The following is an 18,753-nucleotide window of genomic DNA, read 5'->3' as shown; positions in this document are numbered from 1 at the left end:
AAAAAGAAAGGAAGGAAGGAAGGAAGGAAGGAAGGGAGGGAGGGAGGGAGGGAGGGAGGGAGGGAGGGAGGGAGGGAGGGAGGGAGGGAGGGAGGGAGGGAGGGAACCACCAACAGAGGCATTTAAAGGGTTAAATATGAAATGAAGCCTAAATCTCTGGGTGTTGGTGGATGAATTCCGGGCTAGCATGGGATACTGAGTGAGATCCTGCCTGCCTGCCTCAACTTCCACCCCCTAAAAAGTCCAGAAGCGTGCCAGGATAAATCTGAAAGATTTCAGATCCTTACAAGGACTCTAGATGACTGACAGGGCTAACTAAATTCAATCTATGTAATTCGGCTTCCTGGTGCCCAGGTGGTCATGGAACTGACACTGACCTCCTGGGTACTAGGTTTGCAGAGACCGGTCACCACATCTGGTTTCCCTTATGATCAATTTTGGATCATACTTGGGCACATTTCATCAGACTTTCTGCCTTTGAAAACAACTTTGAGGAGGCTGGGTAGTGGTAGCACACACCTTTAATCTCAGCACTTGGGAGACAGAGGTAGGCTGATCACTGTGAGTTCAAGGCCAGACTGGTCTACAAAGTGAGTTCCAGGACACCCAAGGATATTATTACACAGAGAAAGAATCCCCAACCTCTGACTACACAGACCCTCCTCGTCTTCCCCTCCTTGCTGCAGCATTCTCTGTTCTTCCAGATCCAGCCCCATGCGTGGCATTAAGCAAGTAAGATTAGTGTTGCTCACACTCTTGAAGCCAGGTCTTTGCAAGGGTATGTGCAGCCACATGCAACAAGGTATGAGCTCTTCCCCCATTCACCCTGTTATACTTCAGGAGACTCTGCAAATCCATATTGCAAGTACCCAGAAGGTAAAGAATACCAAAAAGTTTCAGGAAGTCCCTGAAACTGACCAGATTCAGTAGGCCACTCCCTGCCAGAGTAAGCAGAACTAAACTGCAAAGAAGACTAGAGACCAGACCAGCTTGTCTGGAAGAAGCAGAAACTAACGGAGCTGTCTGGGAAAAAGACCAACTGAGACACCTGGAAAGCTGTTCAGCTGTCTGAAAACTGTGCAATGTGCTCCAGATGCCCAGCTTTGGGAGCTGTCATGCTCACATGCTGGAGTGGGCCTTAGTGATGCAGCTGTCTTTTAAGTCATTTCTGCTCCTGTAAGTGCTCCCAATAAAACTCTTTGGTTCACCAAATTGAATTTTGATGGTGTTCATACTTTGGTGTGTCATGGGCTCCCTATCTGAGGTAAGTGGACATGTGTGTATTGCAACCCTGCTAGGAAAAGTTTTGTCACACAACAATGGACTAGCTTTTTCCCAGGCAGCTTTAACCTGTCCAACCTCAAGCTGTGCTATAGATTTGAAACAGCTGCCTCAATGGAGTGCCTTCTGTGTACCCAATACCCTACCCACAGTAGCACAGACTATGCCACTTGTAACTAGGTATCTTTCCTGAGGTCACAGCCCTGAGAAGGTGGAGATGGGAGGACTGGAAGTTCAAGGTCACCCGGGGCTGCACAGTGAGTTTGTGCCACCAGTGCTCCAGGTGGCAACTGTCCCCATGAGTTTGTGAGTACAGCAGCCAGACCACTCTCACAAAGAAGTTTATGATTTAAAAGAGGGGGGGGGGAGAGAGAGAGAGCGAGCATGAACTGGTTTTCTGTGCTCAAACTGAACAGAGTTCTCAGATAGATGATGAACAGAAAATAAGGAAGCAATTTCCCACTTCTCAAGGCCAGCAGAGCTCCAAGGTGGGAGCGACGTCCACAGCTACTCCCAATCTGGGCCTGTCTCTCCATCTCCCAAGTCAATATTTGGGTGGAAAGAAAAAACAAAAAGGACTCCCAGGAACTCTCTTTAGAACCCTCTTCCTACCCCCCCACACCCTACTTCTGTTCTCTAAATGAGAACCCACCTGCTCTCTGACTGCAGCCCTGACTACAGCCATAGTTAAGGAAAACACCTGTCCAATCATTGACCTGAGCAGATTAACACCAAGCCTGAGACTTCCAGCCTCACCCCATACAGCAATGTCAAAATGGCACCTTCCTAGTCAGATGTAAGAGGGGAATATCAGGGTAAAGGGAACCCACGCACTCCTAACGTTATAATACGGGACAGAGCACTCAGTGTCTAGCAATCAGCAAGTAGCATGCACAAAGCCTAGGATTCTATAGAACCATATAGACTTGCTGAGGTAGTGCGTGCCTTTCATCCCAGCCCTGAGAAGGTGGAGATGGGAGGACTGGAAGTTCAAGGTCACCCGGGGCTGCACAGTGAGTTAGTGGTTAGTCTGAGATACTAGAAATGCTATGTCAAAAAAAAAAAAAAGGGGGGGGGGCTGGCGAGATGGCTCAGTGGTTAAGAGCATTGCCTGCTCTTCCAAAGGTCCTGAGTTCAATTCCCAGCAACCACATGGTGGCTGACAACCATCTGTAATGAGATCTGGTGCCCTCTTCTGGCCTGCAGGCATATATGCAGACAGAATATTGTATACTTAATAAATAAATAAATTAATTAAAAAAAAAGCGTAGTATCTTCCTTCTCTGAATTTTTTTCATAATTTCTTTTTTTTATATATATACATTGGTATTTGGCCTGCGTGTATGTCAGTATGAGGGTGTCAAATCTTGAGGATGTCAGATCTTTTTTTTTTTTTTGACATAGCAAAGGCGAGGATGTCAGATCTTGTGAGCTTCCATGTGGGTGCTGGGAACTGAACCCAGGTCCTCTTTAAGAGCAGTGAGTGCTCTGAACTGCTAAGCCATCTCTCTACCCTTGTTTTAATTTCTCTTTTTTTCCTTTCTTTCTTTCTTTCTTTCTTTCTTTTTTTGGATTTTTCAGTAGCTATGGAGCCAGTCCTGGAACTTGCTCTGTAGACCAGGCTGGTCTTGAACTCAGAAATCAGCCTGCTTCTGCCTCCCAGGTGCTGGGATTAAAAGCGTGCACTACCACCACCCAGTTAATGTCTTAGTAATTTTTTAAAATATTTTAAAGGGGTTTACTATGTAGAACAGACTGGCCTCAAACTCACAGAGATCAACCAGCCTCTGCTTTTCGAGTACAGGATTAAAGGTGTGCACTACCAAACCCAACTTAATTTTTTTATTTTTTTTTTTTTATTTTTTTATTTTTTGGTTTTTCGAGACAGGGTTCTCTGTGGCTTTGGAGCCTGTCCTGGAACTATCTCTGTAGACCAGGCTGGTCTCGAACTCACAGAGATCCGCCTGCCTCTGCCTCCCGAGTGCTGGGATTAAAGGCGTGCACCATCATCGCCCAGCTCCAACTTAATTTTTTAAAAAGATTTATTTCTATTTATACATCGGTCTGGCCCATGTATGCAGATACCCAAGGAGGCCATAAAAGGGTATTGGATCCCCAAAGCTATAGTTAAGAGGTGGTTTTAAGATACCTGAGTGAGCTGGATGAGAAACCCTGTCTCGAAAAACCAAAAAATAAAATAAAAAAAAAAAAATAAAAGACACCTGAGTGTTAGGGCAGTTATTGTTAGTGAAGCCTCTGGAAGAGCGGCGAGCACTCTTAAGCACTGGGCCATCTTTCTTTCCACCCATGAATTTTTTTCTTCGAATCTAAACTGCATGGGTGAGAGAGGACTGTGGGGTGGCCTACACATTGTTGGTGTACTTACTGCCTGTATATAGTATTCTATATTATTGTATATAGTTTTCTTACATTAGCTATAGACTTTTTTATTTTAGACAAAAAAGGGGTAATGTAGTGATATTTTGTGTTTTAACAAACAAAGTTTGCCTGAAGGATAAGAGAAGCAGCCATTAGAGAAACCTTTTACCTCTCCTAAGGGGCAATCCTGCCCTCAGACTGTCTCCTCAGACTGCACTGGGCTCCTGTCTCCTCCCACCTCATATTCTTCTCTCCACCCAGCCTTATCACACCGGTCTCACCTCCGTAGTGCTGGGATTAAAGGTGTTGGATCACCTTTTAGTGAGCTCTGTTTCTCTCTTAGACAGATTCAATCTGTGTAGCCCAGGCTGGCCTTGAACTAACAGAAATATTTCTGCCTCTGTCTCCCAAATCCTGGAATTAAAGGTGTGTGCCACCACTGCTGGCATCTAGTGGCTTAGCTCTGCACACTTATCTTCAGTCAAGCTTTCTTAAAGCTCAAACACAGTATCACTGCAATGGGAATTTAAAGCCAGCCAGGAACGGTGGTGTGCACCTGGCACTCCAGCAGTGCTCAAGGATCCCTGAATTCCAAGATGGCCTAAGCTACAGAGCAAGCCCCCCAGGAGAAGAAAAAAATAAATAAAAACAAAAAGCAGGTGATCCTACAGTCATGCCTACTTGAGAACACACAGTGGGGAGATCCTTTGAGCCTGGGCAACAAAGGAGATCTTGTGACCCTATAGCCAGGGGTAGGGAGAGAGATGGCATCCCAGGCAGCCTGGGTAACACAGCAAGAACCTGGCTTGCCTAACGTGAGAAGACCTCTTGGTTCCATACTCAGCACCGCAAAAATAAATAAACAAACAAACAAACGGAGCAATGAATGAAATTTTAAAAAGCTTCAAGGTGGGAAGGGTTTTGTTAGCTGGTTAACTTCTGTGTAACACCTCTGCCATGAGCAAATGCCACAGGACTCCAGAAACACACAGCATAGTGGTGTCTAGAGACTAAAAGCTGAGCTTTCTGCATTTGGTTGCCATGGATCAACTACTGCCAACAGCCATCATAAACCTCACAAATGCCAGAGCCTCCTAGTCTCTGTCTCCATGGAAAAACAGAAGCTAGGTGAGGAAGTTAGATGGGCGATGAAGTTTCATTTCAAATACTCCCAGAAATAGATACACAGGCTCCCAATGAGACTGGCTGCAGCCCCAAGGGATGTCCTCCAGGAAGCCCATGGTGTTCATGCTTGTCTCTGTCTACAGCTGGCTTGGCAGTTCAGTGAGAGTCACTTCTGGACCAATGACACCATCACTCACTTCAGGCAGGCAAACACTGTTTTTTTGCTAGCATGAGAAATAACATCAACCAGTTAACTTCACACTTCAAATTTTTAATTTAAACTAAGTTATGTATTTGTTTGAGGCAAGGTCTCCCAGACTTTGTGTATTTCATACACAAACTTCCTAAGTAGTCAAATACCCTCCTGCATCGGTCCTACTGAGCAGAGTACTGAATCGTGGGCTTTGTTCATTGTCTGCAGCACTCTACCAACTAAGCCCTCAGCCTTAAACTCTTCCTTCCTTTCTTCCTTTCTTTCATTTTCTGAGACAGGGTTTCTCTGTGTAGCTCTGGCTGTTCTAGAAGTCGCTTGGTAGACCAGGCTGGCCTCAATCTCAAGGATCTGACTGCCCCTGCCTCCTGAGTGCTGGGATTAAAGGCATATGATACCACCACCCAACCCTAAATTGTTGTTTTTTTTTTTAAAGATTTATTTATTTATTATGTATACAACATTCTGCCTTGATGTATGCCCGCACGCCAGAGGAGGGAGCCAGATCTCAGTACAGATGGTTGTGAGCCACCATGTGGTTGCTGGGAATTGAACTCAGGACCTCTGGAAGAGCAACCAGTGCTCTTAACCTCTGAGCCATCTCTCCAGCCCCCCTAAATTGTTTTTTAAAGGCAGGAAAGGATGGCAAGATGGCTCAATGAGTAAAGATACTTGTGGCCAAGCCTAATGATCCGAGTTCAATCCCCTAGGCCTATGTGGCAGAAAAGGACTGACTCCTGAGAGTCATCTGACCTCCATACATGTGCTATGGCAGGCAATAAACACCCATACACATACACAAACAAGCAAACAAATAAATAAATGTTAAAAAAAAGTTTAAGACATTTGCCAGGCAGTGGTGGCGCACACCTTTAAACCCAACACTGGGAGACAGAGGCAGGTGGATCTCTGTAAGTTCAAGGCCAGCCTGGTCTTAAAAGAGCTAGTTCCAGGACAGGCTCCAAAGCTACAGAGAAACCCTGTTTTGAAAATAAAAAAGAGGTTTAAGACATTCATGGAGCTGAGACTGATGGCTCAAGGGTTAAGAGCACTGACTCCTCTTACAAAAGCCTGGATTCAAGTCCAGCACCCACACAGCAGCTCACAACCATTAGGCAGTCCTAAACCCTCTTCTGACCTTCTTGAGCCCAGGACACATGTGATTCAGAGGCATGCATATATAAGCCAAACACCCAATGTAATGTTTTGGTTGTGAACTTGACTAGATCTGGAATGAACTACAATCCAGAAATGAAGGGCACACCTGTGAGAAATTTTTTGGTTTGCTTTGAAGTGGGTGAATCCCGATCTAGTCCAGACATTTGAGTCGTTAGATAGATGTTTTTGATCTGGATATTGCGGTGGGAAGACACACCTATAATCTGGGCCACCACTTCTACTGGAAGTCTAACAGGACATGAAAGAAGGGAACTTTTGCTCTCTGTCTACTTCCTTTACCAGCATTGGAACTCACTTCTTCAAGACTCCGGCACCTATGGAAAACCAGCTGAGATATCCAGTCTTGTGGACTGAACAACTACTGGATGCTTTCTGTTCACAGCCAGCCATTGTTGGATTACATGGACTGCAACCTGTAAATCATTCCAATAGACCCTTTCCCCTATACATAGAGAGAGATTCACTCTGTAAGATCTGTTACTCTAGAGAACCCTAATTAATACAACCCATACACATAAAATTTATTCTAAATAATTAATAAACATTCACAAAGCAAAGATTTGCTCCCAGCACCACAATGCTATTCCTACTAATAACAGCAGCAGTCAGGCCGGGTGCTGGCACACACCTTTCTTTTTTCCCTTGGAGACAAGGTCTCTTTCTTCAGCCATGGCTATCCTAGAACTCGCTCTGTAGACCAGGCACAGAAATCTGCCTGCCTTTGCCTCCTGAGTGCTGTGATTAAGGACATGTGGGTGTACCACAACCGGAAGCTAAGGTTATACACTGAGACCCTGTATCAACCAATAAATATAATATTTTAAATGGTACTGAAAGTGTAGTTCAATAGTAACAGTGTTTGCCTAGTGAGACTGAGGGCCTAGGTTCTCAACCTCAGAACCTCAATAATAAATAAAGATACTTTATTCACTTGACAGCCTAAGGTTAATCCCTAGGACCCACATGGTGGAAGGGGAGAAGCCACTGGAAAAATTGTCCTCTGACCACATGCCCTCCCATAAATAAATGGATGTAATTTAAATAAATAAATAAAACCACCTTACTGATGGCCACACAGGATAACCTGCCACAGCAGAGCTCTTTCTGTGAGATGGTAGAGAGAATAGTCTCATGTTGCCTAGGCTGGACTGCAACTTACAACCCCCTGCCTCAGCCTCCCAAATGCTGGGATTATTTGTGTTCACCATGTGAACTCTTCCAGAAGTACTCACGTACCCTTCACAGGCCAGTTTACAGGAATCTATCCACTCAGTGATACATACTACAAAGGGTGGGGCTGCAAACAAAAGCAAGCCAGAGACTGGGCATTACAAATAACACCTCCATGCATTTAGATGGAGCCACTCTAGTCAGTAGTTATTCCCCATCCTCAACATCCCACAGGGACCAAATGCCCTCAGTGCTGTCCACAGCAGGAAGGAAACCCTGACTTCCTTGGCTATTTCAGTTACATAAATCAACATTTCCTTGGCCAGGCAGTGTTTGGACCCACATAGATTTCAACGATACCTACCAACTGAGAGCCACATTACATTACACTGGATTAATGTACCTAGATCAACACTGTTTCTAACTACAAAAAGTTTTTTATTGCTGTAAATATCCTTCAAATGTAAAATTAAAAAAATTCAAAGATTTTCCTGTTAGATAAACAGACGTGGTAGTAGAGTCACTACCAAACACCAGCAACATCCGTGTCTCAAGAGACAGTGGAATTCCAGGAGAGTGAATCCCTTAAGCTGTTTGTTTTACATATACATATACACAAACACAAATAAGTAAATAAATGTAAATTTTTTAATTAAATAAAGATAGTCTGATGGTGTGGCACACACACTTAGAGGTACATGGACCTCTGAGTTCAAGCCCCATGAATCTGAGTTCGAGGCCAGCCTGGTCTATAGACCTAATTTCAGGACAGCCAGAGCAACACAGAGAAACCCTATCTCAAAAAACAAACAAATGGGGCTGGAGAGATGGCTCAGATGTTAAGAGCACTGACTGCTCTTCCAGAGGTCCTGAGTTCAATTCCCAGCAACCACATGGTGGCTCACAGCCACCTATAATGAGATCTGGTGCCCTCTTCTGGCATGCAAGCATACATGGAAGGAATGTTGTATACATAATAAATAAATAAATCTTAAAAAATAAAATAAAATAAATAAATACTAGCTTGCATAGTGGCTCCTGCCTATAATTCCAGCACTAGGGAAGCTAAAACAGAATTGCCACATTTGATTGCAACCTGGGTGATACAGTAAGCCCCCATCTCAAAAATCTAACGTGCATGCCAGATAGAAATGCCAGCATGGTGATAAGCCAGGTTTAGTGACAAGCCTTGTAAACCCAACACTCCCTGGAGTTCCCTGACCAACCTAGCCAGCCCTACTATGTCTAAAATAAATAAATATGTAAATGAATGAATGAATGAGTGGGTGGGTAAATGAATGAATTTAATGCATATACACACATACAAACCAAAAACTATTTAAGAGTTTAAGACTGGTGGGCATGGTAACATAACCTTAAAAAAGAAAAACCGGGATGGATGGATGGACGGATGGACGGACAGATGGAAATTTGTTTTAAAAAAAAAAGGCAGAGCCGGGCGGTGGTGGCGCACGCCTTTAATCCCAGCACTTGGGAGGCAGAGGCAGGCGGATCTCTGTGAGTTCGAGACCAGCCTGGTCTACAAGAGCTAGTTCCAGGACAGGCTCCAAAACCACAGAGAAACCCTGTCTCGAAAAACCAAAAAAAAAAAAAAAAAAAAAAGGCAGAGATGGGTTGATTATTACAAATTCAAAGCTGGCAAGGTCTACAGATTGATACCCTGTTTATATAGATGACAGACAGACACAATCCTAATTTTATGTGAGACTCTACCTCGGAGGAAAAAAAAGCCAAAGTCAATAAACACTGGTACTTGTCTATAATTCCAGCATTAAGGAAGTAGAGGCAGGAAGATCAGTAATGAAGGTCATTCTGGGCTGAGGATGCAGTTTAAAGTCAGCCGGGGCTATAAAAGACTGACTTTTTCCAGCACGGGAGGGCCTGGCTCAGATTTTACCCATTATTTTCCCCTGGGTTTTATCCATCTGTTGCCACATTATTCACCACCGTGATTATAGGGCTTTCACTAATTACTCAGAAAAAATCCACTAAAAAATACAGTATCCTATGTGGGCATGGAGACACATGCCTGTAATCACAGCCCTTAGGAGGCCAGGAGGTTTATTAGTTAGAGGATCTTGAGGCTGAGGTCAGTCTGGGCTACATAGTAAGTATAGCCACACACACATAGAAAAATCTACCCAAAAAGCAGGAGTGGGGGTGTCCTGCCCCCTCATTCTCAATCCACCTTACCCCAGAAACTGAGTTAGCATCTCCACAACTCTCTAGACCTGGGCCCAGGAGCTCAGATGAATTCTGATCTCCACGTGGGCACTGAGCCACACACTGGTCTTCTCAAAGTACTATTATTATTGTGTAGTCAAACGCCTTTGTATGACACTTTCCCAGTCTTTTGTTTCCAAATCTGATCCATTACCATGAAAAAAAAAGGGTCATTTTTCAAGGCTCTGAAGCTCACCATGTAAGGGTTCCATTTCCTAAACTGCTCTAAAATGTGTACAGGAGCCTTTAAAAATGCAAGCTTACCTACTCTTTAGCTTCCCACAGTTCTTCATGTTCATTATCATCTTCTACTTTGCCTCTGGTCTAACTAACTGCTTGCCCTTCATTCACAAATCACCCCATTAACAGAGGAAGATGCCAAGGCCAAAGCAAACACAAGTACCTGCCACTCAACAGATCTATCTCACACCTAGGAACAGAACACAGGAAAACTGAAAAACTTACATTTGTTTCTCTCTCAGAACATTTAGCCTGGGAAGAAGATCAAGAACCTTCTGGTCTGGGAGTTCAGGCCAGGACCCTAATCTCATGAGCATCTATCATACCCAGCCTGTGCTAACCATCCAGTCACTCATTCCCTCAAGTTACTGAGCGCCTCCTGACAGCAGGGCCACCGCCTTCACAGCCATGGGCTCCAATATTTAGTGACACACTGGCTTTGTGCTACAACTTGGTAAGTCACACGAATAGAAAAAAACTCTCCTTTAAAAACGAAAAAGGAAAAAAAAAAGGAATGAAGGAGCCAGGCAGTGGTGGCACGTGGTTTTAAGCCTAGCACTTAGGAGGCAGAGGCAGGTGGATCTCTGTGAGCGGAGGCCAGTTTGGTTCCAGACTGAGCGAGTTCCAGAACAGCTAGGGCTGTTACACTGAGAAACCTTGTCTCCAAAACAAAACAAAACAAAACCAAAAGAAAGAAAAAGGGAGCCAGGTGATGGTGGTACAAATTAATCTCAGGACTCAAGAGGCAGACGCAAGTGAATCTCTGGGTTCAAGACCAGCCTAGTCTACAGAGTAAATTAAGATTATACAGCCTGGCATAACTGGATATCAACATGTAGAAGAATGAAAATAGACCCATATCTATCACCATGCACAAAACTCAAATCCAAATGGATCAAAGACCTCAACATAAAGCCAGCCACACTGAACCTTATAGAAGAGAAAGTGGGAAGTACACTTGAACACATTGGCACAGGGAACCACTTCCTAAATAGAACCCCAGCAGCACAGACACTGAGAGAAACAATTAATAATAAATGGGACCTCCTGAAACTGAAAAGCTTCTGTAAAGCAAAGGACACAATCAACAAGACAAAAAGCCTACAGAATGGGAAAAGATCTTCACTAATCCCACATCAGACAGAGGTCTGATCTCCAAAACATACAAAGAACTCAAGAAATTGGACACCAAAAGAACACATAATTCAATAAAAAAAAAAAAAAAAAATGGAGTACAGACCTAAATAGAGAACTCTCAACAGAGGAATCTAAAATGGCTGAAAGACACTTAAGGAAATGTTTAACATCCTTAGTCATCAGAGAAATGCAAATCAAAATAACTCTGAGATTCCATCTTACACCTGTAAGAATGGCCAAGATCAAAAACACTGATGACAACTTATGCTGGAGACGTTGTGGGGGAAAGGGAACACTTCTGCATTGCTGGTGGGAATGCAAGCTGGTACAACCCCTTTGGATATCAGTGTGGCAAATTCTCAGAAAATTAGGAATCGCTGGGCAGTGGTGGCGCACACCTTTAATCCCAGCACTCGGGAGGCAGAGGCAGGCATATCTCTGTGAGTTCGAGGCCAGCCTGGTCTACAAGAGCTAGTTCCAGCTGGGCGTTGGTGGCGCACGCCTTTAATCCCAGCACTCGGGAGGCAGAGGCAGGCGGATTTCTGTGAGTTCGAGACCAGCCTGGTCTACAGAGCTAGTTCCAGGACAGGCTCCAAAACCACAGAGAAACCCTATCTTGAAAAAAAACAAAAAAAAAAAAAAAAAGAGCTAGTTCCAGGACAGGAACCAAAAAGCTACGGAGAAACCCTGTCTCGAAAAATCTAAATAAATAAATAAATAAATAAATATTAGGAAGCACCTTCCTCAAGACCCAGTAATACCACTTTTGGATATATATTCAAAGGATGCTCAATTGTGCCACAAGGACATGTGCTCAATTATGTTCATAGCAGCATTGTTTGTCCTAGCCAGAACCTGGAAACAACCTAAATGCCCCTTGATCGAAGAATGGATAAAGAAAATGTGGTACATTTACACAGTGGAGTACTACACAGCAGAAAAAATAACAACAGCTTGAATTTTGCAGGAAAATGGATGGAGCTAGAAAACATTATTTTGAGTGAGGTAACCCAGACCCAGAAAGACAACTATCACATGTACTCACTCATAGGTGGTTTTTAAACATAAAGCAAAGAAAGCCAGCCTACAAACCACAATCCCAGAGAACTTAGACAACAATGCAGACACTAAGAGAGACTTACATAGATCTAATCTACATGGGAAGTAGAAAGTAGAAAATGAAAAGATCTCCTGAGTAAATTGGGAACATTGGGACCTTGTGGGAGGATTGAAGGAGGGAGGGAAGAGACAGGGAGGGGAGCAGGAAAAAATACAAAGAACATTTTGTATCATTATTAAAATGTTTTTCAGAAGCCAGGCAGTGGTGGTGCACGCCTTTAATCCCAGCACTCGGGAGGCAGAGGCAGGCGGATCTCTGTGAGTTCGAGACCAGCCTGGTCTACAAGAGCTAGTTCCAGGACAGGCTCCAAAACCACAGAGAAACCCTGTCTCGAAAAACAAAAAAAATAATAAAATAAAATGTTTCTCAGAAACAAACAAACAAACAAACAAAAAATGATTTTACAGCCATGCATGGTGGCGCATGCCTTTAGTACCAGCACTTAGGATGCACAGGGAGGCAGTTCTCTGAGATTGAGGCCAGCCTGGTCTACAGAGTTAGTTCCAGAACAGTCATGGCTATACAGGGAAACCCTGTCTTGAAAACAATAAATAATAATAATAATAAAAGAGTACATGTGTGCATATGTACAATTACACACACAGGGCTGGAGAGATGGCTCAACAGGTAAAGAGTATTGCCTGCTCTTCCAAAGGTCCTGAGTTCAATTCCCAGCAACCACATGGTGGCTCACAAGCATCTGTAATGAGGTATGGTGCCCTCTTCTGGGCTGCAGGCATACACAGAAGACAGAATATTGTATACATAATTAATAAATAAATAAATAAATAAATAAATATTTTTTAAAGAATTACACACACCAACAGCCTGTTCTGTCTCTTGCCATGTAACACCCTGTGCTATCTCAGGACTCAATAAACCTCTTTATAAATAGCCTGACTCAGCCATTTTGATACAGTAACAAATGATACAAGAAACAATTCTCACTTCAAAGTCACAGGTTACCTCTTTTTTAACACCATCTGAGTTGGAGTTCCTTTCAAGTCCACTTTGCCCTAGGACACTCTAAGCCCCAAACTCCTCACCACCCTTCCTGTTCTTTGAGGAGAGTACCTACAGATGACCAGCAAGAGGCAGTGGAAAAACAACAGGCTGCAGCGGCCTCCTGCCTGGAGCTGAGGACCCAGGAAACTCTCCAAGTGCTTCTCTACAGAAGAAAATAGCTCGAGTTGAAACTTGTGTCCACATGGCCCACTGACAGATTTAGAACTCAAATTATAGCCTCGGTGGGAGTCTTCACAAAGGAGTCAAATTAACAAGACCCGGATGGAAAGGAACGGGTAAAGACTGCATTAAGTTAAACTAGAAAAAGAAGTACAGGTTGAGTCGAGTTAGAGCTACAACTTATTGAAATATTAAACCAAGGGCTCACCCCATTCAGTGCTCTGCTCAGGTCAGCTATCCGGGTTCCCAGCCTGAAACCAGCCTGTGGCCTGGAAGCAGTTAGAACTTACTCAGATTTCAAGCCGAGTTCATTTCTGTCCTGTGGACCATCTCTCAATGCCAGCATTCATTTCCTTAGACTCCTGAGAGCTCTACCTTTGGCAAAGCAGATAAAATTAGCTACTGCAGTGAACTTGGAATCCAGGATGGGCCACTAACAAACTACACAGGAGATTTGTAAACACCATAGAACCTTCCTTTGGGTCAGGCCAAAGTCTTCTAAAACTTACAGAAATGTAGTTAAGTCCACTGTCTTTTGCCCCCTTTGCACATTCTCCAGATCTAGGATGACCTATTTCCTGCTCTTGTCCACAACCTGGGTCTCCTCTTTTGATTGAGGGGTGAATCAGAGAGTTCCAGGCAGAAGAAAGACCTAAGAGAGCAAAGGAGCGCTTTCTTCTCTTTTCTCAAGAAGAGAAGGTCCTCTGTCTACAGAAGGACTGAAGAACAGGGCAGGAAACGGCCTCGTCCCACAGGCTTGACCTTGTCTCCAGTGGCCACAGTCTTCTGACACTGGCCTGTGCCTTCAGGAAAATTAATAACCAACCGTGCGGTGCTGCACACCTGCAGCCTCAGCACTCAAGTATGCGGTGCTGCACACCTGCAGCCTCAGCACCCAAGAGGCATAGGCAGGAGGACTGGCAAAAGTTTAACGTGAGGCCGGGTCATGGTGGCGCATACCTTTAATCCCAGCACTCGGGAGGCAGAGGCAGGTGAATCCCTGTGAGTTCGAGGCCAGCCTGGTCTACAAGAGCTAGTTCCAGGACAGCTAGGACTGTTACACAGGGAAACCCTGTATCGAAAAACCGAAAAAAAAAAAGTTTAAGGTCAGACTGCACTACATGACAAGAGAAAGAAGGGAACTGGAGAGATGGTTCAGCATTTAAGAGCACTGGCTGTTTTTCCAGAGGACCTGGAATTCAATTCCCAGCACCCACATGGCAGCTCACAACTGTCTGTAACTCCGGTCCAGGGGATCTGACACCTTTACACCAATGTATATAAATACATTGTAAATACAATATAAATAAAGTTAAATAAATCATAAAAAAATATGAAAATAAAACGAGAAAGAGAGAAAGAAAGTTGGGCATGGTAGCCCATGACTTTAATCTCAATGCTTGGGAGTCAGCGGCAGGCATATCTCTGAGTTCTAGGATAGTCAACAAAAGGAGGTAATAGAGATCTTGTATTTAAAAAAAAAAAAAAAAAACAACAACAGCCTCAAGTTGCATGCAGAACTTAGAACATGAGGGGTAAGGGGTTGGTTTTGTTTATGAACAGGTCTCCTAACTTTCCCTCTAGCCACAAAAGACTCTGAAACCTGAGATAAAAATCATGAAAAAAAAAAAATCCAACACTCTGGAAGCCTAAGGAAGATGATTTAAGGACAACCTAGGCTACATACATGGAGAGTTTGAGGATAGTCTGAGCTACACAGTGAGAGACCCTGTCTGAAAAATAAAGCACAATGATGACTGAGAAACCCAAGGACTGGCAAGAAAGAAAAGTAAACAAAGTAAAAAATTCTAAGTCTTTCCCTTCACAACAAAGACTTGGATACACCACATAAATAGGGAAATCTTGAAAATGATAGCTCCAAGGTTAAATGATAAGTCTCTCCCCAGAGATTAAGGAAGGCAATCTCAAGAAGGAAAAATCTCAAGCAAGTAGGTAGGGTAGTGCTATGCTGCAGGACCCCTCAGAAGAGTAAGAAATCCAGTCTCTTACAAGGAAAAGGGATACATAACTAAAGTGGAAACAGAGGCCAGGAAAAGTGCCTCATATCTATAATACCATCACTCACAAGTCTGAGGCAGGAAGACAACCATGAATTTGTGGTTACCATGAATGCAGAGTAAGTTCCAGATCAGCCTGTATAAAGAAGGGCCAGATGGTGGCACACACCTTTAATCCTAGCTCTCAGGAGGCAGAGACAGACAGCTCTCTGAATTTGAGGCCAGCATGGTCTACATGCTATTTCCAGCATAGCCAGGGCTATACAGAGAAACCCTGCCTTGGGGGGGGATTAAAAAAAGAGCAAAGAGGGAAGGGGGACGCAGAGATCATCCAGAAATACAAAGAGTATGCCTACATGGTGGCATACAGCCTGTAATCCCAGAACTTGCTTAATAGGCTGAGAAGGGGAAATCTTTTACTGACTTATTTTTTAGATTTTTTGAGATAGGGTTTCTTTGTTTTGCCCTGGCTGTCCTGAAACTCACTCTGTAGACCAGGCTGGCCTCAAACTCATTAGAGAACCACCTCCCTCTGCATCTTATGTGCTGAGACTAAAGGCATTTGCGCCACCATGCATGACTGTAAAATCTTACTTCAAGGACAGTCTAGGCTATAATGTAACAAGACTGAGTCTCAAAAAAAAAAAAAATGTGAAGTCAGGCAGGCATAATGACACCAGCATCTAATCTAGCTCACAAGGGCCTCTGCAGGCAGATCTCTATAGGTTCAAGGCTACCAATGAAAGCTATTAGGGACAGCTCAGAAAGTGGGGAAACCTCCCAGGAGCACTTCAGATCATTTGGGGAAACTTGGAAAAAGAAAGAAGTCACTCAAAGTAGGGACGGAAAAGCAGGGAGGGAATTTCTGAGAGAGGAGCTGACAAAAAAATGGGACAAGCCAGGTGGCGGTGGCGCATGCCTTTGATCCCAGCACTCAGGAGGCAGTGGCAGGCGGATCTTCGAGGCCAGCCTGGTCTACAGAGCGAGTTCCAGGACACCAGGACTATTTTACAAAGGAAGCCTGACTCGAAACAAACAAAAAAGAACAACAGACCAGAAAAAACAACCTCCTCCTCAGCAAACTGTGGGAGGGGTTCACCGCGAGGCAGGGCGATCTCAGAAACATCCTCCATAGAGGAAAGCTCCTCAGGAAGAACGTGAGTGTCTCCTAAAGGGAAGTGGAACCTTCCTGAGGGACGCGAGGAAGGGAGGGGGCGCTCATCAGACAAAAAGCCACCTTTTACAGAAGCTGGAGACTGAGACCAGAGACTCGAAAAAGGGGAGGGGGGTTGTCCTAAGAGAATGACTGCACACCCTCAAAGAGGCAAGGTACCTCTGAGAGATAAGGGTCTCAGGGATGGGGGTTCCTCTCGCGAACCCAGAAGGTCTGAGATGGGATTCCTCTCAGTAGAGAGTTCACATAAAAAGGGGTTCTCCCCCGCAGGTAGGGAGGGGTTCACAGCCGCGCGGCGCGGGGGTGGATAAACAAGGTCAGATCCTCAGAAAAGTTGAGGAGTTTATGAAGGCGGTGCTTCCCTCCGAGGGGCAGCGTCCCCTCCTAGACGGAGGACACTCTGAGACGCAGGGCTACCCTATCTGGGGTTCTCCAGAAGAGCACCCTCTGAGAGGCGAGGTCCTACAGAGAAAGGGCACCTTCAGACATTCAGTGCCCTAAAGGAAAGGTGTCCTCAAACAAGGGTACCCCAGAAATAGGGCACGCAGACACGCGGAGTTCGTACAGAGAAGGGGAGCCCTCAGAGGCCGGGCCTTCAGATGCAGGGTCCCCTAAAGAGTCCAGAAGGGAACCGCACCAGCCCGGCCAAGCGGAAGCCAGGGTAGCCCGGGGCACCGGAAGCCGGGGACCCCGGCAGCGGCTCCGGCCCGGCACTCACCGAAGTTGCTCGGCTCCGCACGATCGGCAGCTGGGCCCCGGGCCGGCCTCGGGCAGAACGCTCGGGTCCGGTCGTGTCGCGTCCCACGGCGACGGCTCCCTCGGGTGGCGCCTGAGGCGGCTGCGGAGACAGGACGACGGACGACCGACCGACCGACTGCGCGGGGCGCGCACCCTCAGGCAGCGAGGGTGCGCGTGCGCGCGCCGGGGCGCTGACCCCGGGCGGAAGGAGCTGCCTCGGCGCACTCGGAACCGCCGCTCGGTCTCGCCGCTCCTTCTCACACTGAAATTGCCCGCTTCACAGCCCGGCTTCCCCGGTTGCTAGGCAGATTTCGCCTCTCACACTTCCGGGTTGAAGCACGTCTCTCCGAGTGGCGGCGCCGCAGGCCAATGAAGTCTGGCCGGGGCGCTCTGAATCCGCACCCCGCAGGGGGTGTGGCCAGCTTCAGAATAGGCAGTTTCCAGCAGCCAATGAGCGCGCTGGCCGGCTGGCTCTCCGGATCGCGCCGGCGGCTAAGGCGGGCCTTGGGGGACGGGACAGGATGACTGACAGACCAGCATCCAATGGGCGAATGGAGCGGATTTCAGGGCCAGTCAGGTCGCCATGAGGGTGGGCTTTAGGCTTGGGGCGGGAATACCGTGAGGGGTGCGGTCTTGGAGGACACGTCAATCCGTGGCCGACTTGCTCCGACTCTGGAGGGCTGTTCGCCTGCGACCGGCCACTGACTGAGCGGAGGGTACCCCTCCCCCGCCGCAGTGCGAGCAGGGGCGCCCCACCCACAATGCACCGGAGGCTGTCGGGCCTGGACAGGCGCCTCTGAGTAGTACCCGGGTGGTTGCTGGCTCGGCTTGGTTCCTGTGGGCGTCGCGGACGCCGCCACCTTCTGAAGAGAGTCTCGGGACGTCCCCCCCCCCGCCCATTCGGAAGAGAATCTTCAGGTTCCTGTCGCTGGTCCCGTTCTGAGGACGCCGTCGGCAAGCTCGGCTTTCTTCACCTGCATTTCTGAGAATTGCGTGGATGAGGATACTTCGGGGGATTCCACATTACTGAATCTCCTGTACGCTACTGGGATGCACGCACTGTCTGAATGGAAGCCCCACCCCATCCCTGTAGATCACGCTGCCATCACAAGAGGAGGAATGTGGGGCTGGAGCAGCCCTAGATTGCCCCTCACCCCTTTACTCAAGTTGTAGCCTTTTAACTCGTTTTTCCCGCTTGAGACAGGGCTTCACTATGTAGCCCCAGATGGCCTGGAACTCACAGAGATATGCCTGCCTCTCTCTGACTTCTGAGTTCTTTCGGTTTTATTTTGTTAGGGGAGGTGCTTTTTAAGCGTTTATTTTATATATTGGATGTCAGTGTGTATACCACGACAAGCATGTTGAAGTCAGAGGTCAACTTGAAGGAGATGGGTCTCTCTTTCCGCTGTGTGGGTCCCAGAGATAGAACTCCAGGGCCTCAGGCTTGGTGGCAGGAATCTTTACCTTGAACCTTGAAGCATCTAGCCCACCCTGTTTGATTTCGAAAGACGGTCTTACTGTGTACCCCTAGCTGCCCTGGAAATCTATGTGG

The 18,753-nt window shown here is 46.1% G+C and overlaps 1 protein-coding gene across 2 annotated transcripts in view; it reads right to left on the bottom strand.

Moving 5' to 3' along the window:
* The window catches only part of Gatad2a (GATA zinc finger domain containing 2A), a 93,562-nt gene extending 76,054 nt beyond the window's left edge, over positions 1-17,508 (bottom strand). For both annotated transcript variants that reach the window (XM_057752884.1, XM_057752887.1), the window contains exon 1: positions 17,182-17,508. The gene's annotated coding sequence lies outside the window, so the exon portion shown is untranslated. The remainder of the gene's footprint in view (positions 1-17,181) is intronic.
* Between the last annotated feature and the right edge of the window lie 1,245 nt (positions 17,509-18,753).

Source organism: Chionomys nivalis, chromosome 20, assembly GCF_950005125.1.
Source record: "Chionomys nivalis chromosome 20, mChiNiv1.1, whole genome shotgun sequence".
Classification (NCBI taxonomy): Eukaryota; Metazoa; Chordata; class Mammalia; order Rodentia; family Cricetidae; genus Chionomys; species Chionomys nivalis.
Note: the sequence above shows the minus strand (reverse complement) of the source record. Positions and strands in the feature narration are given on the sequence as shown.